Raw genomic sequence first — 12,617 nt, 5'->3', positions numbered from 1 at the left:
AGGAAAGTCTGAATATATATAGTCTTTAGAAAAATCTTACAGATGACAAGGATGAATGTCCCAGGGAGGCGTTTGGTTTAGCAATCGGTGTTCATGATGCCTTTCTGACGACCAGGGCCGTCTTCGTCCGTTCCTCTTCTTCTTTCTTCTTCTTCTCCCTTTGCTTCTCTCTTCTTCTTTCCAAACCAAGGCATATTTATTATGAAATGTCAAGCCTTGGTTTCAAAACACATGCACCTGAATGGCTGGCTGTCCAAATGATTGATGAATTAATTCAATGTCCGTTTTCCCACACAACAAAACCTTTAATGTACTCAGAGAAATAGTAGTTCTTCCTGTCCTAGGCCATAAAGCAAATTGTTGTTCCAGATGTCCATCCATCAATAGCCTGAGGTATCAGCTCAGCATCCTTTCCCAGGCTATAAAACCAAATTAGCATGAAGCTATGAACAAGTGTTATAAAAGTAAGGTGTAAGGGAAGAAAACCTGCTTTAATTTGTTAATTTCATCTGTTGTCTTGTCTTGAACAAAATATAATGGAAACCAAAATGTTAAGATTTTATACACCATAACACTCCACCCCTATTTTGGTCAGACAAACTAAAAATGAAATGTGAGTCCTTCAAACCCTTGGCCGTCCGGGTTGGTAGTGTGTTCCCACGCCCTTCCAGTCGCCTCCTACTGCCCAAGTACTCAGTCCCTTAAGCAGATTTGGCTCACCAAGGACATTTGAAGTACTTCACAGCTCCTACAATTAGCAGAAAAAGAAAAATTTCATCAGCAGATGCAGTTCTTACACTAGGATCCCATCAGATATACCCCAAAATTTGCCATTGTCATTTCATAATGATTCCATAAGCTGATTCTGAATCTTTGGCTAGTTGACTCTAGTAATTCCTGTGTTCTGTTACTTCTGCAGCTCTTGTCTTTATTTCTTCAAATGCCAAAGATGCTGTATGCAAGATGGAAGCTGGATTGCCTAAATCTTAAACACCTATTGCAAGTTCAAGTGGCGTGTCAATTCTAAATTAGTGTCTGCCACATTACTGTGTTTCACCTAAACAATTTTAACTATTTACTCCACCCCTGGACCCCTAAACACAAGTCCATCTATCTAAGCTACAATTCTATACAAACAACAGAAATGTTTTTATAATGTCTTTGCATCTGATAACTAAATACCTGGTCTTAGGAAGGAACACGTTTCCTCAGATGAGGCCTTCATCTCAACTATCAAATAAACCAAAGTAATTTCCCCTGCTCAATTTATTCAATCAGTAGAGAGATCCGACTGCCACCAATTCTGGCCAGAATAAATTGGGACATCATGTATGGGGCATCAAGTGTCTTTCCATCCAACAGATCACCACTGGAAGCTGCTCCCAACAGGTGGACACCCTCTCCTGTTCCCTCCTTGAGCACTAAAAATATTTTTGGCTTATACCACTACTTGGTGTTCATATGAAATGCCTCCTTCAACTCTTAGTGTCCTTCTCTAATGTGACCACTTTCCCATTCAAAACTAAAAATTAACTATGACCTCCTGCATTGTACATTATATTACATTTCCATAGTGTCATATGAATTCTCTATGATAAACTTTACGGTTCTGAACTTTAATATCTTATACAATGTAGGATACCAGTTTGTCAAAAGGCCCAAAACTTCTCTAAATTTAGTTGCTCTATTTTGTTCTAAATTTTGTTCACGCTTTCTTTACTTTGTTTTTTTTTTGTAGCACACATTATTGGACCAATTTACTCACTAAATAATTACATTAACAAAACTGCAAATCTAACATTGTAGTTTAGAATTTAAAGCTGAAATGTATCTAATTAATTTAGCTTTAATGTCCAGTTCCTTATGTTATATTCCTGGTTTTATGGTTTCTTCTGAGACATGCACTTCCCCCAGTTCCTAACTATGGTAGCCATAAAAGGCACACCAGGTGTGAGGTGGTTTGTGGCGTGGTGGTTAGCTCAGCTGTAGTTAGAGTGGGACCAGCCTGGTGGAATCACAGAACTCAATGTCATTGCCACCCCTTCAAATGTAGCAAATGTTAAAGTGCACCCTGAGCACAACTCTTTGGAGGACCACCAGAGGAATGCTAACTGCCTCCTCGCTGAAGCATCACTTCCACAGTCACAGATACTGTTGTGCAGCTCCCTGCAGTGCAGCTTCTTGCCTCTAAGTGACTATGATTATAGTCTTTAGGGCATCCAGCAATCCATTTATCCCCCTCTTTGTACTCACTTAGCACATTGCAAGCTTCTTTACTGCTTTTCCACCACTGGTCTTACACTCATGCCCCTTTACACCTTTCCATCACCCACAAAGCACAGAATATCTATGACACCCAACTAATGGGCCTCAAAAGGTGGAGGAAAATAGCCTGTTTCAAAGTGACCATTAAAACACAAGACACTATATTGACATTTAACCCACCCCAGAATGGACATCACTTTAAATCACCTAGTTTAGCCTAGTGGGCTATACACATCAATATACAGGCTACAAAAAAATTAAAACAAATGCAAAATAAGGCATAACCTATCTGTCTAGGCCTTTTGGACAAAGTGATTCCCTCATAGTCTTTTTGATTGTCTTGATCATTGTTCTCCCTTTGGGTCCTATGAAATCCCTACAAATGTGTCCTAAACTATTCTGTCTTGCCCTTAGAAACCAGCTTCCCTCTGCATGCAGTACATCCCATGTTATGTGCTTATGGAAGAGAACACTTAGCTTTTATCTCTCAGTGTCCAGGTGTCTTTTCCTCAGTCCAGTGCTCGACAATGGTGGTGATGATGATGCAGTCCCTTGGCCTCTTTCAGCAGAATTCTGATGCTTGCTTCAGGTCCTAGTATAAAAACTTTGTCGCACACAAATTCAGTCCAAACATAAACAGTTCATTCTGGTTCTAAAAAAAGTCTGTAGAAATGGATGCAAAACAGTTTTTTTCTGGCTTTCAGTCAAATCAAGTCTTTTGTCCTTTTTTCTAGCAGCCACTGTTTCTCATTTTCTGGATGATGTTCTTCCTAGACTATTAATCCAGACCTTGTTATCAGGTGTAATTATTAATAGTGCTGCAACTTGCCATACTTTGTCCACAACCAGAGTGAATGAAATAATATTAATTTCTAATTGAGAGAAAGAGAGTGCTCACATATTTTATTAAAATGTCTGCCTTCTGTCCCTGCTCCACAATAACTCCTAGAGCTCTTTACCAACCAGACAGACTTAACAAATATGTGACACCTGTCTTTCTTCCTGCTTTGGTGATCATGTAACAAAGACCCTAAAAACTACCCAGCTGCCTCATCAGCGAGCGGATCAGCGAGCGGAAGCAGAGAGCGGCGGCGTCTCCCACAGGCACGTAGCCCTTTGAAAGCACACGAGCAAGTTCACCTGAGATAAAGCCGGCAGCTGACCAGTAGAAATAACCGGCAGTGAGAAATTAAAGTCGATCGCTTAGCGGGTGGTGGAAACTTAAAAGCGACGGTGATTCAGCTCAACACGGAAAGCGCAGAAGCACCTATAAAAACGGCAAAGATGACTTCAACATTTAATGTAAGTTCTATCTGCTCTCTGCCCATCGAGGGCACGTTTATATGTTGTGTGTCCTGCAGTATGTACAGCTCAGGTTTTCCGGCCGACAGTGCAGATAGCTTCACCTGCCAAAAATGTTTAGTTAATTTAGAGTTGGGTGGGAAAATACGCGAATTGGAGGACCGCGTTAGGAATCTGATAGCGATTAGGCAAACCGAAAATTGGATCGACTCGGTTTGTTTAGACAATTCGGCTACATCTGATTCGCTTCAGTCTCTCCAGGTCCCACTGTAGTCAGTGCGAGGCCGAAATCAGCAGCACCAATTCAGCCACAGGGCGAGTGGGTAACAGTAAGACGGGGGTCTAAGAATCCAAAATTTAGTCCCCCAGCACCCAGGTCACCAATTCGGACCCAGAACAGGTTCTCAGCTCTCCGCAGCGCGCCTGTGGAAACTGAGAATAATAAAGTGCTCATAATTGGCGATTCCATAGTGCGGAATGTTAGAATTCCAAACTATGTTAAACCAGCAGTTAATGTTAAGTGCCTTGCAGGGGCCAAGATTTCTGGCATAAAGGCCGCATTGGACCGTGTTGCCGACGATGAAGTATCTACTTACTAATGATATTTATTTACAGCAATCTGAGGTATTAAAGCGGAACTTCATCTCTCTATGCACCAAAGCTAAAACAAAATGTCGGAATTTAATTGTATCTGGTCCCTTACCAAGATTGTATAGAGGGGATGTGATTTATAGCAGATTGCATTCCTTTCACTGCTGGCTAGAAACCTGGTGTGCAAATAAAAGCATAGCATTTGTGAACAATTGGGATGATTTTTGGGAAAGGCCTGGATTTTTCAGAAGAGATGGTCTTCATCCTAACTGGAGGGATCTTATGTATTATCCCAAAATATGGCAGCAAAACTGCCTGGTTGACTGATTAGAGCACCATCCAGGCCGCAGTCATGTGATCTTAAATCACAGGCTGTTGTTTATCCCACCTGTTATTTTCCTGAAGCTGTTACCCATAATCCCTGTTGTGGGGCATCCAGTAAATTTAGTCTTGAAACAAACCATAAATTAATTGATAACCAAAAATAAGGTGTATAATTAGACCAAGGGATAAAACCAGACACTCCACCAGGGGCATCTGTAATAGAAATTTAATTCAAATTAAAACAAAAATATATCAGCAGTTCAGAAAGAACCATGCAGTTTTAAATGCTGTTTATTGAACATTCGCTCTCTTGGCACTAAAGCTGTTTTGGTAAATGATATAATATTAAGTACAAAATCTGATCTGTGTCTTCTTACTGAAACCTGGCTTAGTAAATGTGACACTGTTCCCTAGCTGAGGCGTCACCAGATGGATACTCGTTCCTTCATAAGTCTAGAGATTCTGGTCGAGGAGGAGGCCTTGGAATAATTCATTGTAACAAAATGCAAATCACTCCTAAAAATTTAGGCAACTTTACATCCTTTGAGGCATTCATTTTAAATATTAAAACAGATTCCAACACAATTATAGTGCTAGTCTACAGACCACCAGGGCCATATTCATTGTTCATGACTGAATTTAGCAACCTTCTGTCTGATTTGGCTATAAATTATGATCACGTAGTTCTGATGGGGATTTTAATGTACACATTGATGTGGAAACTGACACTTTTAGCAAATGTTTTACTTATTTGTTAAATTCAGTAGGATTTTGTCAGATTGTCAAAGGTCCAACTCATAATCATAACCATACATTAGATTTAATTATAACTTACAAAGTTGAAATTCAAAATTTAAATATTACTCCATTAAATGTAGTTATTTCCGATCACTTCTTAATTACGTTTGATTTAGTTCTGCCCATGCCAGCACTCGCAGATTAAAACAAAGACAGTGCGACATCTAGATTGTAATTCTGCTTCAAAATTTATAGATACCTTGAGTAAGTCGAGTGTAATTGTGGAAAACCATTTAGATCAGTTAACATCAAATGTAAACGTGGAAAACAATTTAGATCAGCTAATATCACATTATAATGTGACCTTGAGAGATGCTCTGGACACAGTGGCTCCCCCTAAAACAAAAGTGATCAAAGCACATAGAAACTCTCCCTGGTTTAATGAAAACACTCGAGCTCTTATAATTAGAGTGTCGAAAACTGGAGCAGATGGAGAACAACAAAGCTACATGTCTTTCAAATTGCATGGACAGAGAGTGTTAATAAATATAAAAAGGCCCTCTTTAAAGCTCGCTCAGAATACTATTCTACATTAATAGATAGCAATAATAAAAATCCTAGGGTACTTTTTAGAGCAGTGGCTAAATTAACAAATGGGAATTCAGATCAACAGTGCAAAATACCAACAGATATTAGCAGTACAGACTTTATGAACTTCTTCAATGAGAAAATTAAAAATATAAGATCCCAGATCTCAGCATCACAGTACAAACCAAATACTAGCTTAGCAGACCCTGTCTCACATTGCATTCAGCACTTTAATAATTTTAATCCTGTAACTGAGCAGGAAGTCTTAACTTTAATTACTAAAATGAAGCCCACTACTTGTTCCCTAGATCCAGTGCCAACAAAACTAGTAAAAGTGCAATGGATGTTCTTGTAGCACCTATTCTAAACATTATCAATAGTTCATTATTGCATGGCACAGTACCTGATGCACTAAAAGTGTCAGTCATTAAACCTTTACTTAAAAAGTCAGACCTAGACCCACACATACTAAATAACTATAGGCCTATTTCAAATTTACCATTTCTCTCTAAAATACTAGAGAAAGTAGTCGCCAGTCAGCTTCAGTCACACCTTACGCATTACAATTTATTTGAGAAATTCCAGTCTGGCTTTCGCACTGGTCATAGTACAGAAACGGCACTAACACGGGTTGTAAATGACATTCTGATATCCTCTGATGAAGGAAATTCCACTGTAATTATGTTGTTGGACTTAAGTGCAGCGTTTGACACCATTGACCATTCTATTTTACTGCACAGGCTAGAAAACGATGTTGGGCTTACAGGCCCGTGCTCGCTTGGTTCAGTTCTTATTTATCAAATCGATTCCAGTATGTACAGAAATGTGCTGACAGTACTCCATCATTATACACAGAAGTTCAATATGGTGTCCGCAGGGCTCAGTACTGGGACCTTTACTGTTTTCACTTTACATGCTTCCACTGGGATCTCTCATTAGGAAACATAATGTTAATTTTCACTGTATGCAGATGACACCCAGTTATACCTTTCATTTAAATCAAATGAAGTTTCTCCGATGTTGTCTTTAATTAGTTGTGTTAGTGAATTAAAGGAATGGATGAATGAGAACTACTTGTCTTTAAATACAGATAAAACAGAGATGTTAATTGTTGGAGGGAATGACGCTGATCACAGCAATATTTTGTCGTCATTTAACTCAGTTGGAATCCCAATTAATTTTACTGAATCAGCCCGCAATCTAGGAGTTATCTTTGACTCTAGCATGTCATTTAAAGCGCATATTACAAAGTCGTCCAAAACATGTTTTTTCCATCTTAAAAATATTAGGAAATTAAGGCGCTTTCTAAATAAACAGGATTGTGAGAAATTAATTCATGCATTTATCTCTAGTAGGATTGACTACTGCAATGCGGTGTTCACTGGCTGTTCAAACTGTTCTCTATACAGCCTCCAGTTAATCCAAAATGCGCTGCAAGAATTATTACAAGAACAAGAAAATATGAACACATAACCCCAGTTCTTAAATCTTTACACTGGCTCCCAGTTAAATTTAGGGCAGATTTCAAAATCCTCCTTTTAACATATAAAGCATTAAATGGCCAAGGTCCGCTTACTTGTCTGAACTTATCATGACTTACAAACCTGAGCACATTAAGATCTCAAGATGCCGGTCTGCTTAGGATTCCAAGGATTAATAAAATAACAGTGGGAGGTCGAGCTTTTAGTTACAGGGCCCCTAAACTGTGGAATGGTCTTCCTGCTTCCATAAGAGATGCCCCTCGGTCTCAGCCTTTAAATCCCGGCTGAAGACTCACTACTTCAGTTTAGCATATCCTGACTAGAGCTGCTGATTAACTGTACATACTGCATCTCTGTTGTTAGTCATTAGCACTATAACATAAGTAACATGATAATTATATTTGAATACTAACCCTCACCTATTCTGTTTCTTTTCTCGGTACCCAAATGTGGCCATTGGTGCCACGGCCCACCTGCCAAGTTGTTTGCCTGCCTATGGTAAAGTCATCCCTGATGGAGGATCACAGGAATCATGGGAAAGAGGGTCCTTTCATCGAGCAATGTTTCAGCCGTGGCATGGCCAAATGGAGATGCAGCTAGATGGATGAGGTCTCCAGGACTCTAAAAATATCCAAACCTAATTATGTCATATCATCTACTGTTAAACCGTAATTCTAAAATTTTTATTATGCTGTCTTAAGGAATTGTTCTGTTGTGTATATTGTATTGTATTGACCCCCTACTTTTGACACCTACTGCACGCCCAACCTACCTGGAAAGGGGTCTCTCTTTGAACTGCCTTTCCGAGGTTTCTTCCATTTTCCCTACAAGGTTTTATTGGGAGTTTTTCCTTGTCTTCTCAGAGAGTCAAGGCTGGGGGGCTGTCAAAAGGCAGGGCCTGTTAAAGCCCATTGCGGCACTTCCTGTGTGATTTTGGGCTATACAAAAATAAACTGTATTGTATTGTACCCAGCTGTTAGCGTGAATCACAACAGGCCTTTCTGTATGTCCTTCTTACTATCAACGCAACAGCTTTCAACTCAGCTCACTAGCTACATTTTCCCTACATGCTGAGTGCCAGAAACTGGATGGTAAGCCACTGCCTTCCATTTTCTTATTCCCCAATATGAATGTGCTGCTTGTAATACCAATAAGAATTTCAATCAAACTAACTGCTAAAATGGCCATTTCAATCCATTCACCTTTAATTCAAATACATTCAAAAGCTTTCATATACATACATTTGCTTTGCTTTCATCTTATGTATTTCTTTCTTTAATTCACTTAGTTTTCAGTCACATTATTCAACTCATGCCCTGCAGTCTACAATGGCTACAGAGAATGCAGTTCAGTAGAGAATAATGGAAGAAAACACTTAACTCTTTTCACTTTCTTTCACTTACAGTTTGGCATTGGCTGTTTTTATAATGCCACATGCCATTTTTCATACCAATTGTTGCATTTGTCCATCACTAAACAAATGCACACCATATTGTCACTTACACTTTCCTTCATTACCACATACAAATAACCCTCACATTATAGCAGCTTTCCTTGTACTCTGCCTCTCCAATAGACAGTAAATTTTGTTTTCTAAGTAGCACTAATCAACATGGGCTTTGAAAGGTATGCTCCCAATAACCAGCTTCATTTCTACTGCTGTTGCTGGATGTTCCACTGCCCTATAGCCTGTAACAGCTGTTCACCTTTAAAGTTATAAGGATCGATGCTACTTTAATGTTAAATGTAAATCAAAGTTAAAAACGTGCTTTTCCTTAAAACAAGGGTCAGTTTGTGCAGATCTACACTCTCACTCCGCTTATCTCATTTGCAGGGGACCACCTTTAAAACACTGGCCTCAGGGGTTTTCTTTCCACCCCTCGCTGAGACCTGACAACTGCTCCTCCCCCGCTGATCTCTGTTGCTGCAAGCCGCTCGCCTCGCTATCATAAAACACCTCTGCCTGTTTAGCCTGCACAACAACCAGCATACTTGAATGACTGCCTCCTGTCCCATCAGCAATCTGCTCTGCTATAAACTGCTCTCCGGTGTGCAGCGTAACAGCTGAGTATTCTTGCCTTTCAACAAAAGCGGCTCTCTTAGCAGCAAGCAAATATGAGAGTGCAGCGATCTGTGACAAACTAAGTTATCCTGTATTTATCTCCTGTTTCTCAGGGTCAAAAGACCCCGAAATCAAAGCACACACTTTAACACTGAGCGATCGTTGCTTAATCTGTGTTGCATTCTCTTTATACATTTCTATGTGTACTGCTAGCTGCTTGCGACTTTTTGGCCATCTATTTCTCATCTGTCTTGCCTCCACAACTAACTGCTTTATAATAATTAACAATACAGAACCTGTCTGACTAGCAGACAAGTGTATGTTTTCTATTTTAGCAGCCTTTGCCTCCACTTTATGCAGAAACGGCTTCTCTGCATCTTTGACTAGCACAACGGCCTGAGATTCTTCACTCTCTACACCCGTTGCGTTAAAGTTGTGGCTGCTGCCTCCGTTTTTAGCGGAGAAAACACAGCTGTAACAGCTGATTCTACCGTATACCTAAAAAACTTTACAAATGCTGTTGATGCACGCTGACATGTGCCGGCTGTATGCCAGCATGCGATTACAGCATATTTGCCGCCTGTGGACGATCCATCCCTGTCTTTGAAAAATGAAACCAAACACACAAAAATGCAACACATGATTACTCCGTTAATCCTGCTCGCAGCGCCAAAATGTATTATCGTGGTATTTCCCTCCACTTGCCCTTTTACCTGTTTCCTCAAAGGTAAGTGTTCTCGTCAAGTTCGTTATCGGGTTGGTCTACTGTTGCACTTTAAGATGAACACACACACACATAGATAAACACACACACAGACCCTAACCACAACAGTGCTCCATGAATGACACACACACGCTGATTAACCCTTAGCACTTTAAACCACACAAGTGCTATAGGAATAACAGCCTGTCATTCAGCACTTCAAGAGACTTACTTATTTTCGGCACGAACAACAATACGATGTTTTAGTGATATCTCAGACCTAAATATTAGTTTTGGTCTACAAGAATACATTTAAACATACAAAGACTCAGCACTCTTGACTATAGGCCATTCATCAGCCAAGAATACCTTCTTTATCGTATCTGTCCCTTCTGTTGAGTATAGCGCTCTTCACTCTCAGCCATATAAACCTCGCAGCACAGAAATAATGGCAAAAATCTGGCTGTCACCAGGTGCTCAAAGAAATCTAATTTATTACTTCAATCACTCTAGACATTAAGACAAAGCATTGAAAGTTAAAAGCAACATGGTATTTATTACAAGAATAATAATAATACCACAAGAACAAAGAATACTAGAAAATAGGTAGTGATAGGACAGTCTGAATATATATAGTCTTTAGAAAAAGCTTACAGATGACAAGGATGAATGTCCCAGGGAGGCGTCTGATTTAGCAATCGATGTTCATGATGCCTTTCTGACGACCAGGGCCGTCTTCGTCCATTCCTCTTCTTCTTTCTTCTTCTTCTCCCTTTGCTTCTCTTTCTTCTCCCTTTGCTTCTCTCTTCTTCTTTCCAAACCAAGGCATATTTATTATGAAATGTCAAGCCTTGGTTTCAAAACACATGCACCTGATTGGCTGGCTGTCCAAATGATTGATGAATTAATTCTGTTTTCCCACACAACAAAACCTTTGATGTACTCAGAGAAATAGTAGTTCTTCCTGTCCTAGGCTATAAAGCAAATTGTTGTTCCAGATGTCCATCCATCAATAGCCTGAGGTATCAGCTCAGCATCCTTTCCCAGGCTATAAAACCAAATTAGCATGAAGCTATGAACAAGTGTTATAAAAGTAAGGTGTAAGGGAAGAAAACCTGCTTTGATATGTTAATTTCATCTGTTGCCTTGTCTTGAACAAAATATAATGGCAACCAAAATGTACAGATTTTATACACCATAACACGCATATTCAATGGCATCACCCAGATATTAAAATTACCAGAGCTATGCAAAAAAAAAAACAAAAAAAAAAACAGGAGTTCAACTACCAATACCTGCTTTTAAGCAGCTTCTAGATGTGACTGCATACTCAGCCAAAAAATTAGAGAAGGACTAGGCATTTACATTTCATCAGCTATGAGGCTATATGCAGTGATAAAAGACACCGGCTTCAAGTATTTAATAAAAGTGCTCGAGCCTCGTTACAACATTCCATCCCACAAGCCACTCGGTAGTCCCTGCAGTTTGCTGGCATACACCAGCGGAGATCAAACACAACTTGTCCACTGCACCCGCTGTAGCATTAACAACTGATGGATGGACCTCTCATGGCACTGAAAGCCTACCGCGAGTTTATTAGCTCTGAGTGGAAAATGAAAAATCCAGTTCTTCAAATCTTTATTTTCAGTGTGAGTTTACACTATGTAATACATTAAAACATTTTATTCCTTATTGTTATAAAGAAGTAACAAAAGTACCCAGTTGGCAAAATAATGATGACTGTCTATACCTGATATCTTAATCACTCTCTACTAGTAAGGGTGTTTTCTTTTAATAACACAAGAGATGTTTCAGTTTGGGACTTTGTTTTGTATCAGCTATACATAAAAAATATATGTATTTATTTACATTTACTGCTTACTGCACTACTGGCTGTAGGCTACCAGCTAGACTACCTCAGGGCTGGTGGGTGGTAACTTTTGCTGCCGTCTGTTTGAAATAAATGAAAGGAAACCTAGCATTATGCTTTTGAATTTTTTTGTTGCTTAAATCTTATTGTAGCAAACCCGTATCAAACCGTGATGTCCAAACCGTAGTGTGAATCAAACTGTGACCATTCCGCTACACCCCTTACACTCCATAGCAGTAGATACCTGTCAGAAATCATGCAGTTAGTATTGCGTTTCTGAAGCTGAAGTTTCTTTTGCCTGTCTATGTGAAAGCTGCTGCATAGTTCCACAGCTACTGCAGTTTGTCTCCCTCAGGAACTGGATGGAGTGTTGCACTTTTACCTACTTCCTAGATTCTGTGCATAACTTTCTACATTATCTTGCAAGATTAATAATATTCATTTTGCAATATTTATGTTTTGTGCGCCCTCAGTAAGTAAACGAAGAGCAAATTCCATGAAATGTGTTTATTATTTTCTTAACCTCTTGAGAAGGTGAGAGTTGATCAGAAACAATCTCATAAAATCTAATTTTCTACCCTGCTGCATTTTAATTTTTTTGGCACTAACTCTCAATCTTCCATGCTGCTATTATTTCCCCTGACTTTTTAATGCCGATGAAGCTTGGAATGAATTGTTACAGAATTTTAATTT

This window comes from Polypterus senegalus, chromosome 8, assembly GCF_016835505.1.
Source record: "Polypterus senegalus isolate Bchr_013 chromosome 8, ASM1683550v1, whole genome shotgun sequence".
NCBI lineage: Eukaryota > Metazoa > Chordata > Cladistia > Polypteriformes > Polypteridae > Polypterus > Polypterus senegalus.
The sequence above is the reverse complement of the archived record's forward strand: the minus strand, read 5'-3'. Positions refer to the sequence as shown.